This window comes from Bison bison, unplaced genomic scaffold (genome assembly GCF_000754665.1).
Source record: "Bison bison bison isolate TAMUID 2011002044 unplaced genomic scaffold, Bison_UMD1.0 scf7180017864172, whole genome shotgun sequence".
Taxonomy (NCBI): domain Eukaryota; kingdom Metazoa; phylum Chordata; class Mammalia; order Artiodactyla; family Bovidae; genus Bison; species Bison bison.
The window spans coordinates 232,674-248,521 of record NW_011494744.1 but is presented as its reverse complement, the minus strand read 5'-3'; the positions used below and the strand labels follow the sequence as shown (position 1 = coordinate 248,521).

The following is a 15,848-nucleotide window of genomic DNA, read 5'->3' as shown; positions in this document are numbered from 1 at the left end:
TAGGAAAAAATATTGTAATTTTGCTTGTTTTTCCTATGCTGTTGGTATCATATTGAACAAATCATTGCCCAGACCAATATAAAGAAGCTTTCCCTTTTTGCTTTCTTCTAGGTGTTTCACGGCTTTAGGTCTTGTTTATGTCTTCAGTCCATTTTGAGGTGATGTTTTGTATGTTGTAAAATAATGATTCAAATTCTTTTTTTTTTTGCAGGTGGTGATCTAATTTTCCCAACACTCTATTTTTGAGAAATTGTGCTCTCCACATTATGTATCTTGAGATAAGTTGATCATAAATTTGTCCATTAATTTCTGGGTTCTTTATTCTTTTCCATTGGTCTGTGTAGCTGTTTTTATACTGTTTTGATTATTATACTTTGTAATATAGTTTGAAATCAGAAAGTGCAATTCCTCCACCCTTGTTCTTTTTTAGTATGGCAGTGGCTATGCAGGGTCCTTGGTTGTTCCATATGAATTAAAATATTTTTTTAAATTATTGACTTTTGACTGCGCTGGGTCTTCATTCCTCTGCAGGCTTTCTCTAGCTTTGGCAAGTAGGAGCTATTCTCTAGTTGTGGTGCATGGACTTCTCACTGCGGTGGCTTCTTTTGTTGCGGCGCATAGGCTCTAGGGTGCCTGGGCTCAGTGGTTGTGGTGCATGGGCTTAGTTGCCTCATGGCACATGGGATGTTCCTGGACTGGAGACTGAACTCATGTCCGCTGCATTGGTAGGCAGATTCTTAACTACTGGACCACCAGAGGAATCCTTGCATATGAATTTTAATTTTTTTCTATTTCTGTGAAAAATTCTATTTTGATACGTATTTCATTGAATCTGTAGATTGCTTTTGGTAATATAGACATTTTAACAATATTAATTCTTCTTTTCATATACATGGGATATCTTTCATTAATTGATCCTCTTCGTTTTCTTTTTTATAGTTTCCAGTGTACAGATCTTTTGCTTCCTTGATTAAATTTATTTTAAGTATTAGGAGATCCAACCAGTCCATCCTAAAGGAAATCAATCCTGGGTGTTCATTGGAAGGACTGATGTTGAAGCTCAAACTCCAATACTTTGGCCACCTGATGCAAAGAGCTGACTCATTTGAAAAGACCCTAATGTTGGGAAAGATTGAGGGCAGGAGGAGAAGGGGACGGCAGAGGATGAGATGGTTAGATGGCATCACAGACTCAATGGACATGAGTTTGGGTAAACTCCGGCAGTTGGTGATGGACAGGGAGGCCTGGCATGCTGCAGTTCATGGGGTCACAAAGAATCAGACACAACTGAGTGACTGAACTGAACTGATCTGAACTGAAGTAGTTTATTCATTTTGTTTCTATTTCTTGAAGTTCTGTCAGTTTTGCCTCACATATTTAAATGCTTTGATGCACTTGCAAATAACACCATTCCACTTTATAAGTTAATGCCTTATAAGTTAATGTCTCTTATAATGTCTTATAAGTTAATGTCTCCATTATAAGTTAATGTCTCTTATAATAAAAAATAATTTTACTTCCTCCTTTCCATCCTTTATATCATTGCCGTGGTTCATTCCACTTATCTATAAGCATAAGGTAAGGGTAAGTGAAGTCACTCAGTCATGTCCGACTCTTTGTGACCCCATGGACAGTAGCCTGCACCAGGCTCCTCTGTCCATCGGATTTTCTCGGCAAGAGTACTGGAGTGGGGTGCCATTTCCTTCTCCAGGGAATCTTCCCGACCCAGGGATCAAACCCAGGTGTCCCGCATTGTTGACAGACACTTTACCGTCTGAGCCACCAGGGAAGTCCATATATAAGTCTATATATATTTATATATATGTCCATAACCATTACATAATCAAATATACTGTTACTATTTTCTGCAAATTTTTATCTGTTAGAGCAATAAAGTAAATAAGCAAAACTTTTTATTTTACTGTCACTCATTCTTTCTTTATAACCCTTTCTTTATGTAGATGTGTTTCTGACCTATATGATTTTCCTTCTCTCTAAAGATTTTTAAAACATTCTTTGCAAGCCAGTTCAACTGGCAACAGATTCCCTCAATTTTGTTTGCTCATTTGCTCAGAAAGTCTTCATTTCTCCTTCACTTTTTAAGGAAATTTTGAAGGATACAGAATTTAGATCATTGGTTTGACCATCTGTATGTATTCTTTGGAGAAATGTCTGGTTAGGTCTTCTGCCTGTTTTTCAATTGGGTTGTTTATATTTGTGTTGTTGAGTTGTATGAGCTGTATATTTTGAAAATTAAGCACTGGTTGATCACATCATTTGCAAATACTTTTCTCCCATTCTGTAGGTTGTCTTTTCGTTTTGTTTATGGTTTCCTTTGTTGTGCAAAAGCTTACTAGTTTGACTAGGTCCTGTTTGTTTATTTTTGTTTATATTTGTATTGCCTGGGAGACTGACCTAAGAAAACATTGATTCGATTTATGTACCAGACACATTTATCTAAGCATACCCCTGGATGCTGCAAGTGTTTAATTTCCAGGGTACAAAAATAATTGCTCAGACCCTTTGTGTGTGGCCAGTAGCTGTTTCAGTGGATGGACTGATTCCTAGAACTTCCTCTCTGCCTTTTGTGTGACATTACTCTAGCAATGCCATCCTCACAATACTGAGTGTCCAGATCTATGACAAGGTAAGTTATTTGTTTATTTAGGTTTTCTTGAATTGTTTTGTGTAATAATGATAGGCTGTGTACACATAACCACTGTATCTGAAAATCAAATTCAAGAAATGGAAACACTAATATTGTTTTATGAGAGCACTGCTTTTCTTACTGACTTGAGTAATTTTGAACTGAGAAGCCAAAAGCTTGTGTGATGACACTGTTACTGAGGAAAATTAACAAGAGCACACATTCAATGAGTTTAGTCTGTCTTAATTGTGTTTCTTACATAATAATAGACATGGCACTGGGGCCCTGGAGATTATAAATGCATCATAAAATTAATGCTAGTCTAGGGACATGTTTACAAAATATGCTTTTTTTTTGCATGTTAACGATCCCTTCTACTCAGTATTTAAAACTGCCTGCTTGTTATGTATTCTGTGTCACATCATCGCATCAATCCTAAAACAGCATTACTTGTCCTTTTCTATTGCTGTCTGTCTCCTTATTTGTGAGAGACATTCACTTAGTTTGTCAGCTTTGACATTGCATTACTCCTTCCCATCCCTTTTTCCCCTTGGGCAGAGAAAGCCTCAACTTTCTGTTTTTATGATTGTAGTGTAGCTTCAAGCTGTATATTCTTTTTATTCCTATATTTGTTTCTTAGGTCAAGCTGCTAATTGCATTGCATGTGGAATACAACCATGATGGTCCTGTACTGTCTTTGTGAATCCATCCTCTTTATTATAATTTACATATAGTTCATTTTAGGTTGTGCTGCAGTATTAGCTTTTGTACAATTTCAGCTTCATCGTGAATATACAGACAGCATTGAGTTCATGTACATTTTTAACAAAGAAGAGAATAATGAAATCTTGATTCAGGCTTATAACATCTTTCATGTTATGGCCCTAATTTATCTATTTCTACTAATTAAGATTTTGTTCATCTATAAATAAGAGAAAACCTGTTAATGAATGTGGCTATATTTATCTCATGTACAAAGAATCTTCTGTCAGTGGAGGAATAGTACAGTAGTCCTGAAATATCAGGGATTCAGATACCTTCCATTTTTATTTACTTATGCTGAGTATATAGAGCTTATGGGCATGTAAGCTAAGTTGCCTCAGTCGTGTTTGACTCTTTGCGACCCTTTGGAATGTAGCCTGCCAGGCTCACTCATTATTAAAACTTCTTGTCCCAAAATGATGTTGGTGTATTCTAATAACTCCTTCAAATATTTGTTTTGGGTAGGAAGGAGGGCATGGAGGAAACAATTCCAACAGCCTTCTGCTTGTATCTCACTGGCGAAAACTGTGTTGCTTGTTGTTGTTTAGTCGCTAAGTTGTGTCTGACTCTTTTGTGACCTCATGGGCTGTAGTCCGCCAGGCTCCTCTGTCCATGAAATTTCCCAGGCAAGAATCCTGGAGTGGGTTGCCATTTCCTACTCCAGGGGATCGTCCCAACCCAGGGGTCGAACTCATGTCTCCTGCATTGGCAAGTGGATTCCTTACCACTGAGCCACCAGGGAAGCCCCCTGCTTGGCTCACCTAAATGCAAAAGAGGCTGATGAATGGGACTTTTAGGCAAGTGAGGAATAAGTTATGAGAAACTGATGTTTGAGTCAGCTGATCTATAATCTCTTGCTATATTCTACTAATAGTTTTTTTTCTAAAATTGCACCTTGCAGTGTGTGTGTGTGTGTGTGTGTGTGGCTTCCCGGGTGGCACTAGTGGTAAAGAACCCGTCTGCCAATACAGGAGATATAAGAAACGTAGGTTCGATCCCTGGGTTGGGAAGATCCCCTGAAGCAGCTCACAGCAATCCACTCCAGTATTCTCGCCTGGAAAATCCCATGGACAGGCTACATGGTGGGCTACAGTCCCTAGGGTCACAAAGAGTCAGACACGACTGAAGCGACTTAGTGCGCGCACACACACACACACATATATAAAATAGGCTTAACTTTAAAATAATTTGAGTTATTTTGGATTACCTGTAATTCTGAAAAGTTAACCTGTCAAATAATTGTATCAAATCATTCCTAGGAAAAGCACAATGAACAATTGGACTTTACATTTGGAAGCTTGACAGCTACTATATTTGATTTGTTTGGAGCTGGGACAGAGACAACAAGCACTACCCTGGGATATGGGCTCCTCCTCCTGCTGAAGCACCCAGAGGTCATAGGTATGATAACATGGTGGTCAGGGTGATTTCAGAAGAGTTACTGGAAAGAAACTGGGAGTGCTTTCCGTCTTGTTACTCTTAGAGAATTACTTAAATCTCTTTTTGAGCAGCTTAATGTTTTCAGATTTAATGAAGGGATCCTTCATTAAATAATAAGAGAACATCTTTGCATAACCTGAGAGGTTGAAGACACGGTGGACAGCAGCAAAATCAATACAGCAGCATCTGGATTTCATGAGAGGTCATTTCATTTCATGCCCTGGGACTGCATATTGGTTTTATTATGGAAGGGCCACTTACACGTCTGCTCATTCTGAAAATGCTGTGTTCTAAAGCCAGAGTAGGGAAAATGGAACTTCTCCTTATTGAAGTCTGAATGGAAATTCTAAAACTTAATGAGGTAGCTTGAGATAGCATCCACATTCTGGGAGTGATGAGTGAGTGAAAGTCACTTAGTTGTATCTGATACTGCTGGGAGCCGGCACGGGAGTCCCCACCCCCATGACAAGGACATGTGGGAGAGATCTGGTGGGCAAGGCGAGCCAGAACTCTAGGGGTGCCCCTCTGGGCCTGCCTGAGGGTCTACCCCAAAACCTGAGCCTGTCTGTTTTACTGCTTCATGACTTTCACCAACTCCTCTGACATCACAAGGGGCTATCCCCAACCACTCTTATCTGTAAGAACAGCAACTTAGAGCTCTAGTTAATAAGTCTCCAGGGTATAATAAGGTATGTTCCAATTGTGTTTCCCTCAGAAAGCTTTCTAACCTGCCTAACAGGTTTCCGGACTCCTACAGCTGTGCATGTGATTATTTACGGCCTCCCAGCCATATGAGGCACAAGGAGACTTAGTTATTCTAACAATGCAGAGCCTCTCGGGGAGTTAGAAAATTGTTAAAATAGAACTGATAGAAGGTTTCTTTGTTGAGTTAATGCCTGCTGCCAAGTTTCCATATTTCTTATCCACTGTGTTCCTGGGAGTGTATTGATTAATATAGTTGATATATAAGAAATATAAGTAGAAGCTTTAATGTTAATAATAACCTTGGACCCCTAAGCTAATAAATTCTTTCCTTAATTACCCCCACGACACTCTTGCCCTATAGGAATGCAACTCTGTTTAGTGCTTTCGGGGAGTGGTACTAAACTCTAAGAAAAATCACCTCTGGAGAAAATAAGTTTTTCTGGTTGACTAATTCTTATCAGAAGAAAAATGTTAGCAGGTTTCCTGACCAGAAGATGATGTAAATCACCCAAAGCCTTTGTATTTGCGATAATGATTAAGGTCTGCTGACCTTACATGACTTTGCATCCCCCATTATCTTCTATGTACAACTTGAGGTATAAAAGTCCTGCTAAAAATAAAGCTACGGGCCTTGCTCACCAAAGCTTGGTCTCCCCGTGTCGTTCTTTCTCGTCTCCTTTTCTTTTCTTTTGTCTCTACTCTTTCTTCAGGCCAAAGTAATTGGAGCGTGGGGGTATATCGATTTCCCACGTAAACCAATTATAATTAGGCCTCTGATTCTCTCCACTGACGCTATCCCTTTAAAATGCTGAAGCCGTCATCCTGAGGGAATCCCTGGATCCAACCGGGGCTGGACCCCGGTATGATACTTTGTGACCCTATGTACTCTAGCCTTCTAGGCTCTTCTGTCCATGGAATTCTCCAGGCCAGAATTCTGGAGTGGGTTGCCATTCCATTCTCCAAGGGATCTTCCTGACCCAGGAATTGAACCTGGGCCTCCTGTATTGCAGGCAAATTCATTACCATCTGAGACACCAGGGAGGCCCACATTCTGGGAAGTGCTCTAAGCATTTAGAGTCACAAGAAATTGTACCTTTTAGGCATAAGATGCCTATAAAGGTTGTTTTTTTTGTTTGTTTGTTTGTTTTTTTTTTAGTCCAGAAGTCTGTTTCTATAAAAATGATGCTTGACAAAATAAGAATTTTGAGGGTCAACAATTTTATATTTTACAAAGTACTTTTTAAAAAAATTTACCTTGTAAGAGTTTATGATTGTGCATGGTGGGTTAGAAAAGACATTATCTTGTCCTGTTTCACCATCCCATTAAAAACTTATTACAAACAAGACTAAGAGTTTTAAAGTTGAACAAGAGGAGGTCAGGAAATACCAAATCTTCAGCACATTTCTGAAGCACAGAGAACATACTGAGGAGTAATAATGAACTCTTTAGGGAAGATGAAGTTGCATCTTAAATGTAGAAAGGAAAAGGTACCTAATCAAAGTTAATATGTATCCCTATAACCCCATAAAGTTGAGTATTTAGAAGTACCAAATGTCAAAGAGGGTAGAAGGAAAAAGAGATTGAAAAAAGTAGCAGTCTCTGCCTCGTCCCCTTGACAAATCCTTTTATCATGTAACGTTTTCTCCAGTGGGATGAGAGAGGCTTATTCTTCAGAGAAACTGAAACCAACAGGCTCTACACTCAGGGACACTGGGCAGAAAAAGAGGAAAAGAGTGAGGTGCACAGCTGAGAGGCAAGGTTAGGGAAGAATCCACTTCTTGAATTCAGAGACTTTCAGTTCCTTTCTCTATTGTAGTTCCCCGAATGCAGGGAGTTTCTGTTTGTCTTATTATGTATACTAATAAAGAAGTATATATAGATATATCTTAAGCCTAGTTCCAAATAGGAAAAGGAGTACGTCAAGGCTGTATATTGTCACCCTGCTTATTTAACTTATATGCACATTACATCATGAGAAACACTGGGCTGGAAGAAGCACAAGCTGGAATCAAGATGCTGGGAGAAATATCAATAACCTCAGATATGCAGATGACACCACCCTTATGGCAGAAAGTGAAGAGGAACTAAAAAGCCTCTTGAGGAAAGTGAAGGTGGAGAGTGAAAAAGTTGGCTTGAAGCTCAACATTCAGAAAACGAAGATCATGGCATCCGGTCCCACCACTTCATGGGAAATAGATGGGGAAACAGTGGAAACATTGTCAGACTTACTTTTTTGGGCTCCAAAATCACTGCAGATGGTGACTGAAGCCATGAAATTAAAAGACACTTACTCCTTGGAAGGAAAGTTAAGACCAACCTAGATAGCATATTCAAAAGCAGAGACATTACTTTGCCAACAAAGGTTTGTCTAGTCAAGGCTATGGTTTTTCCTATGGTCATGTATGGATGTGAGAGTTGGACTGTGAAGAAGGCTGAGCACCGAAGAATTGATGCTTTTGAACTGTGGTGTTGGAGAAGACTCTTGAGAGTCCCTTGGACTGCAAGGAGATCCAACCAGTCCATTCTGAAGGAGATCAGCCCTGGGATTTCTTTGGAAGGAATGATGCTAAAGCTGAAACTCCAGTACTTTGGCCACCTCATGCGAAGAGTTGACTCATTGGAAAAGACTCTGATGCTGGGAGGGATTGGGGGCAGGAGGAGAAGGGGATAACAGAGGATGAGATGGCTGGATGGCATCACTGACTCAATGGACATGAGTCTGAGTGAACTCCGGGAGTTGGTGATGGACAGGGAGGCCTGGCGTGCTGCGATTCATGGAGTCGCAAAGAGTCGGACACGACTGAGCAACTGAACTGAACTGAACTGAACTAAGCCTAGTTCACAGGAGCGTTAAATGTATCTATATTATATCAGTTATCTCTTTATGTTTAGGTGAATTTCTGAACTATAACTGATGTTTATGATGTTGTTGGAACACCTTCATAATGCCTCACGTGTCCTTCAATTTGTATGCAAATGTGGTGTGCACTTTTATTTCTCCATCCTTCTTACTTATCTGTTACCAGCTAAGGCCCAGGAAGAGATTGACCATGAGCTTGGCAGACACCGGAGCCCCTGCATGGAGGACAGGAGCCACATGCCCCACATGGATGTTGTGGTCCATGCAATCCAGAGATACATTGATCTGGTCCCCACCAGTCTGCCCCGTGTGGTGACCTGTGACATTAAATTCAGAAATTACCTCATCCCCAAGGTAGGATTGCTTGAGTGCTAGGTTGCTTCAGTCATGTCTGACTCTGTGTGACTCCACTGGACTGTAGCTTGCCAGGCTCCTCTCTCCATGCGATTCTCCAGGCAAGAATGCTGGAATGGGTTGCCATTCCCTTCTCCAGGGGATCTTCCTGACCCAGGGATCGAACCCGCATCTCCTATGTCTCCTGCATTTGCAGCCGAGTTCTTTACATTAGTGCCACCTGATAAGATTGGGTCCTCTTATACTGACCTCAGTAGTCTTGAAGTTCCCATTTACACAGTATGAGTGCAGTTCTCGATGCACACAGCAATCCTGTGTGTGGTGGCTTGATGGAAGGTGTGCTGTTTCTAGTTTAGTCTGTAAAGCTTTATAACAGGCTTTGGTAGCTGACAGTGCAAGTGTTCCAAGTTTGTTCTGTCTCTTTTGTATTGTTTGTCTGATCTTAGATATTTATTTTTCCAAATGTTATCAGTTTTTATTTGATATTTGTTTGTATGAGTGTCAGTCAATTTACCAAAACACTCTGCTGGGATTTTTATCTGGGTGACATTAGATCAATTTGAAAAGACTTAACATCATGACACACTGAGTCTTTCAATTAATGGGCATGGTATATAGACCTTGGTTTGGGGAGCTTTCTTTAATTTTCTCAATAATGTCTTTTTCAGTAAATTGGCTCGCAAAACTTTTTTGCAAGATGCTTAATACTGTTATAAATTTTAAATAATGACTGTCATTTTATTATCTGGAATACAGAAGTATAATTAATTTTATCATTTGGATAACCTTATATAAAGCAGCATTGCTAAATTAAAAAAATTACTAATAGTTAATTGCAGTTTCTATATACATTGTCATACTATCTGGGTAAATATCTTTGTTTCATCCTTCATCATTTATGGTCTCTTGCAGGGTGAAGATTAACATAAAATATTAAGCATGATGTTTTATATACATTTTGTTAGATTTTTAAAGTCAGTTTCAGTTCAGTTCAGTTCAGTCACTAAGTCGTGTCTGACTCTTTGCCACCCCAGGGACTGTAGCACACTGGGCCTCCCTGTCCCTCATCATCTCCCAGAGTTTGCTCAAACTCATGTTCATTGAGTTGGTGATGCCATCCGACCATCTCATCCTCTGTTGTCCCCTTCTCCTCCTGCCCTCAATCTTTCCCAGCACAAGGTCTTTTCCAGTGAGTTGGCTCTTTGCAACAGGTGGCCAAAGTATTGGGGCTTCAGCTTCAGCATTAGTCCTTCTAATGAATGTTCAGAATTGATTTCCTTTAGGATTGACTGGTTTGATCCCCTTGCATCCCAAGGGACCCTCAAGAGTCTTCTCCAACACCACAGTTCAAAAGCATCAATTCTTTGGTGTTCAGCCTTCTTTTAGGTCCTGCTCTCACATCCATATATGACTATTGGAAAAACCATAGCTTTAACTAGATGGATTTTTGTTGGCAAAGTAATGTCTCTGCTTTTTAATATGCTGTCTAGGTTGGACATAGCTTTTCTTCCAAGAAGCAAGGGTCTTTTAATTTTGTGACTGCAGTCAATATCTGCAGTGATTTTGGAGCCCAAGAAAATAAAGTTTCTCACTGTTTCCATTGTTTCCCCATCTGTTTGCCATGAAGTAACGGGACAAGATGCCATTCGTGATCTCCACGTTTTGAATGTTGAGTTTTAAACTAGCTTCTTCACTCTCCTCTTTCACTTTCATCAAGAGGCTCTTTAGTTCCTCTTTGCTTTCTGCCATAAGGGTGGTGTCATCTGCATATCTGAGGTTATTGATATTTCTACCAGCAATCTTGATTCAGCTTGTGCTTCCATCCAGTCCACCATTTCACATGATGTACTCTGCAAATAAGTAGGGTGACAATATAAATATACAGCCTTGACATACTCCTTTCCCAATTTAGAACCAGTCCGTTGTTCCATGTCCAGTTTTAAATGTTGCTTCTTGACCTGTATACAGAGTTCTCAGGATTCTGGTAAGGTGGCCTGATATTCCCATCTCTTTAAGAAATTTCCACGGTTTGTTGTGATCCACACAGTCAAAGGCTTTTAGGGTAGTCAATGAAGCAGAAGTAGATGTTTTTCTGGAATTCTCTTGCTTTTTCTATGATCCATTGGATGTTGGCAATTTGATCTCTGGTTCCTCTGCCTTTTCTAAATTCAACTTGAGTATCTGGAAGTTCTTGGTTCATGTACTGTTGAAGCCTGGCTTTGAGAATTTTGAGCATTACTTTGCTAGCATGTGAAATGAGTGCAATTGTGCCATAGTTTGAGCATTCTTTGGCATTGCCCTTCTTTGGGACTGGAATGAAAACTGACCTTTTCCAGTCCTGTGGACAACAACCATCAACATGAGAATGTTGGATTCCACCAAAAAAAGATACCCCACATCCACGGGTAAAGGAGAAGCCTCAACAAGATGATAGGAGGGGATCAACTGCATTTAAAATTAAATCTTAGACACATCAGAGAAGCTCAGAGGGCACAAACAAAACCCTGTGCACGCAGGATTGAAGGCAAGGAGCAGTGACCCCCCACAGGAGACTGAGCCACACCTGCCTTTGAGTGCTTGAGTGTCTCCTCCAGAGGCATGGATCAGCAGTAACCTGCTGTGGGGACAAGGGCTCTGGCGGCAGCAGACCTGGGAGGCACGGCATGTGGCGTTAGTCCTCTTGGAAGAGGTCGCCACTGGCCAACCATAGAGCCACTGAGCAGACGACACACAAACTGCAGAACAATTATAGCAAAGAAGTTCTTACACTGTTGCAAAGGTTCCAGGGCCCACAACAGATTTCCTAACCTGGGCATCTGGCAGAAGGACTGAGAACCCCCAGGGAAACAACAAAACCTTCTTTGCACCAGGACCTGGGAGAAAGGAGCAATGACCCCACAAGAGACTGAGCCAGACTTGCCTGTGATTGTCCTGGAGTCTCTGGTGGAGGCTTGGGTTGACAGGGGCCTGCCGTGGGGTCAGGGCCACTGACTACCACAGTCCTGGGAGCTGCAATATGTTGGCATAAATAAGTCTTTTTGAAGGCCAAACTATAGGGAGGGAACACAGCCCTACCCATGAGCAGAAAATAGGATTAAAGATTTACTGAGTATTTACTTGCCCACCAGAGCAAGACCCAGTTTTACAAAGCCATCCTTTCCATTAGGAAACTTCCACAAGCCTCTTATCCTCATCCATCAGACAGAATGAAACCACAATCACAGAAAACTAACCATGCTGACCACATGGATCACAACCTTGTCTGACTCAATGAAACCTTGAGCCATATTAGGAATAAAAGAGTTTTATTTGAGCCAGATTTAGGACTAAGCCTGTGAGACAGCCTCTCAGATCACTCTGAAGAGCTGCTGTGGAGAAGCATGGTTTTCAGCAAAGTTTTATACTTTGTCAGAACAAAGTACATCAAGCAAATCAGGGAAACATTCCTTCAAGGTTTCTTTTTTTTTTTTTTTCTCCAAAGATCAGCATGTTTACAAAGTCAGTATGGCCTTGAGACCTGGGAAGGGAGTCTTTTCAGCTTTGCTGTCCTAAGAACATTTAATCTGTATTTTTAACATTTTTTATTTCTAGTCAGTCAACCCTTTTAAAAAATGATTAAACAGATGGGTAATGTATGTCTGATAGACCACAAAGAGGCTGCTTTACTTAATGTAAAGTTCAAGTTAAATGAAGTATAAGCAAGAATGACTTCCCCATTCCTCAGTATGTAAAAATTTCTTCCATTAATATCAGTTTATCTATCTACCCACCTATCCATCAACACCTCACTACTTTAGTGAGTATGTCTCATTAACAATGATTTTTATAAAGAGAACAATAATATTTACACTCAAGGGTTACCAAGAGTACACTCATATTATCTTATGTACAGCTTATACTTAAAAATTCCCAATTTGCCTAGAATATACTTTATAGCTTTCTTTTTTCTTTGCAATTTAATAAGTAGCCTAGGGATAAGCATATAATTTTGTTATCTTTTCTCTTTAGTTTCCTGTTATCAGTTCCCTTTACTTTGTATTTCTTTTAACATTTAACTTTGTGAGGAATTCAATTTAGTAGTCTTGTAAAATATTCTGCATGCAATTGTTTTCTAGAGATTAGATTTCAGTTACTATTTGGTTAGACAGCTACGTAGGTGCATTTGTGTTCCACTGAAATTCATCTGGGAGGTGGGGACACATAATGTCATCCCATTATTGGTATGGGGTGTTCTTCATATAATAAAGTAGTATCTGCCAGATTTCTCTATGGGAGAGTTTCTTTTTTTTTTTTTACATTTAATTAATAAAAATCTATGGTGTAGTACTTCAGAGCTTTGTAAATATCAAACTTCTTAACCATTCACTCTACAGTTTTAGCATTTATGGATGACAATTGCTTGAATTAATGATCCTATGCTGAATTGTTATAAAATGATTTTTCTAATTTTATCTTTGTTTCTGTTTCTATGCTGAGATTAATCTGTAATGAAATCTACCCTATATTTTCAAATAAGACAATCTGCATGAAAATAATTAACACTAATAATTGCTCTAGTACTTATTATTATCCTGCTGCTGCTGCTGCTAAGTCACTTCAGTCGTGTCTGACTCTGTGTGACCCCATAGACAGCAGCCCACCAGGCTCCCCCGTCCCTGGGATTCTCAAGGCAAGAACACTGGGGTGGGTTGCCATTTCCTTTTCCAATGCATGAAAGTGAAAAGTGAAAGTGAAGTCACTCAGTCATGTCTGACTCTTCACGAACCCATGGACTGTAGCCTACCAGGCTCCTCTGTCCATCGGATTTTCCAGGCAAGAGTACTGGAGTGGGGTGCCATTGCCTTCTTCGATTATTATCATAGAAGAGGTTATTTTTGACTAGATCAGATATCTGTTTACAAAAGTACTATGGACAGATAACTCCAAACACTTCAAGTTCCAATAGTGATTTCCATTTCAAACCATTGTCCACATATGAGAAGAGTGGAAATTGAAGTGACAAAGCAGCTATGACGGATGGACACCAGTGTCCAAATGTGGTGATAAGCAGAATGGATTCACCCTGGGACCCATGTACTCACTGTTTCAAATGCTTTTGAGATTTACTTGCAACATTACTGCCACTCATCTTTAATTTATTTTTGTTTATTACTTGCTCTGTCTGCTGCTGTCTTGCTCAAAATGCCGCAGCCCTTCTTTAGCCTTAGATTCTTCATCTATAAATCATAAAATTGGACTAAATGGTTTGCAGCATTTGTCTGGCTCCAGTACTTCTGTGTAGTTCAGTTTATCTTTATCTGTTCTTTCCAGGGCACAGATGTATTAACATTGCTGACTTCTGTGCTACATGATGACAAGGAATTCCCCAACTCAGAGGTGGTTGACCCTGGCCACTTCCTGGATGAGAGTAGCAACTTTAAGAACAGTGAGTACTTCATGGCTTTATCAGTAGGTAGCACAAGTTTATTTTCTTCATCACTTCCGAGAGCAGGATACCTTTTGGGCATCAGCTGGAACTTTCATCCCTATGCTAGGGATGGTAAAAATGCTTTTTTGTCTATGATGAGGGGCGGCAATCACAGTGCCTATATACTTTCCCTCCCCTCAATACATCATCATTGTTGGGCTAGATTACTGAAGCTTGGAGAGGTGACCCAGTTCTTTCAAATTCAGAAATAAAGTTTAGCTACATTCTGAAAATGTAAGAAAAGTGCATCTTAGACGAAAGGAACTCTGTAATAAATTTTGGAACTTCAAGGTTGATGAAGAGTAAATATACTTAGAGCAGAGAACAGAGGCTGTGGAGAATGGAAAGAAACATGTTGGACCATCAGATTAAGAACAGAAAATAGAATGAATATATGTGTGTTTCTAGAAAAAGATTGAACTTGAAAATATCAAATTGCAGCTATAGTATAAGAATACTTAATGAAGTATGTGGTATAGTGCTGATGCTCAGTAAATGTTTGTTGAGATAAGGATACCTGTTAAGATAAGATTTAAGTGGATAGCATGTGTGCCTACCCTTTGTCCATCTGTCTATCCAGCCATTCTGCTTTCCTTCTATTCATTGAAACATTCATCAAATGCATAGTCTCTTTCTGACAGCCAGAAACACAATGTTCTGTACATAAACAAGGAGTATGTGTACTCTATGTGTTTCTTGTTTGCAGGGAAACGGATTTGTGTGGGAGAGGGCCTGGCACGCATAAAACTGTTTTTATTCCTGACCACAATTTTACAAAAATTTGCCTTGAAATCTGTGGTTGACCTGAAGGACATTGACACCACCCCAGTTGCCAGTGGGTTAGTTTCTATGCTGCCTTCTTACGAGCTTTGCTTCAATCCTGTGTGAGGAATGTTAGATCATCTGGCTTCAACTGCCTCTCATCAGGGCATCACTCACCTCTTTCCCTTCAGTTTTCCTGAAAATTCCTTCTCTGACCTCTCATCTCATTGTGCTGTTTCACTGCAGAAATGTATCTTCTATTCTCCATATTCTGTAACATTTGTATTGGCCATCACATATGCTAATACTTGTCTAATATTGAGTATTATTATGTAATCAGTACAAAATATAACAAGATGGTTAATGCATACCAATGGAGAGCCTTCTCCTATGCATGTTCGAAATAAAAGGCATAATTTGATGAGTCACTTCTCAGACTCTTTCTCTTTTGTGCTAGTGCATGTACGAAATGGAAGAAAAGGTGCGAAAAGGTCATGATGTCTCTCCTAATTATAAGCCTTTACATCTGGCTTCCACAGGACTGGAAAAGGTCAGTTTTCATTCCAATCCCAAAGAAAGGCAATGCCAAAGAATACTCAAACTACCACACAGTTGCACTCATCTCACATGCTAATAAACTAATGCTCAAAATTCTTCAAGCCAGGCTTCAGCAATACGTGAACTGTGAATTTCCAGATGTTCAAGCTGGTTTTAGCAAAGACAGAGAACCAGAGATCAAATTGCCAAATCCACTGGATCATCGAAAAAGCAAGAGAGTTCCAGAAAAACATCTATTTCTGCTTTATTGACTATGCCAAAGCCTTTGACTGTGTGGATCACAATAAACTGT

The 15,848-nt window shown here is 39.8% G+C and overlaps 1 pseudogene; it reads left to right on the top strand.

Moving 5' to 3' along the window:
• The window catches only part of LOC104990184, a 31,253-nt pseudogene extending 16,129 nt beyond the window's left edge, over positions 1-15,124 (top strand).
• Positions 15,125-15,848: the final 724 nt, after the last annotated feature.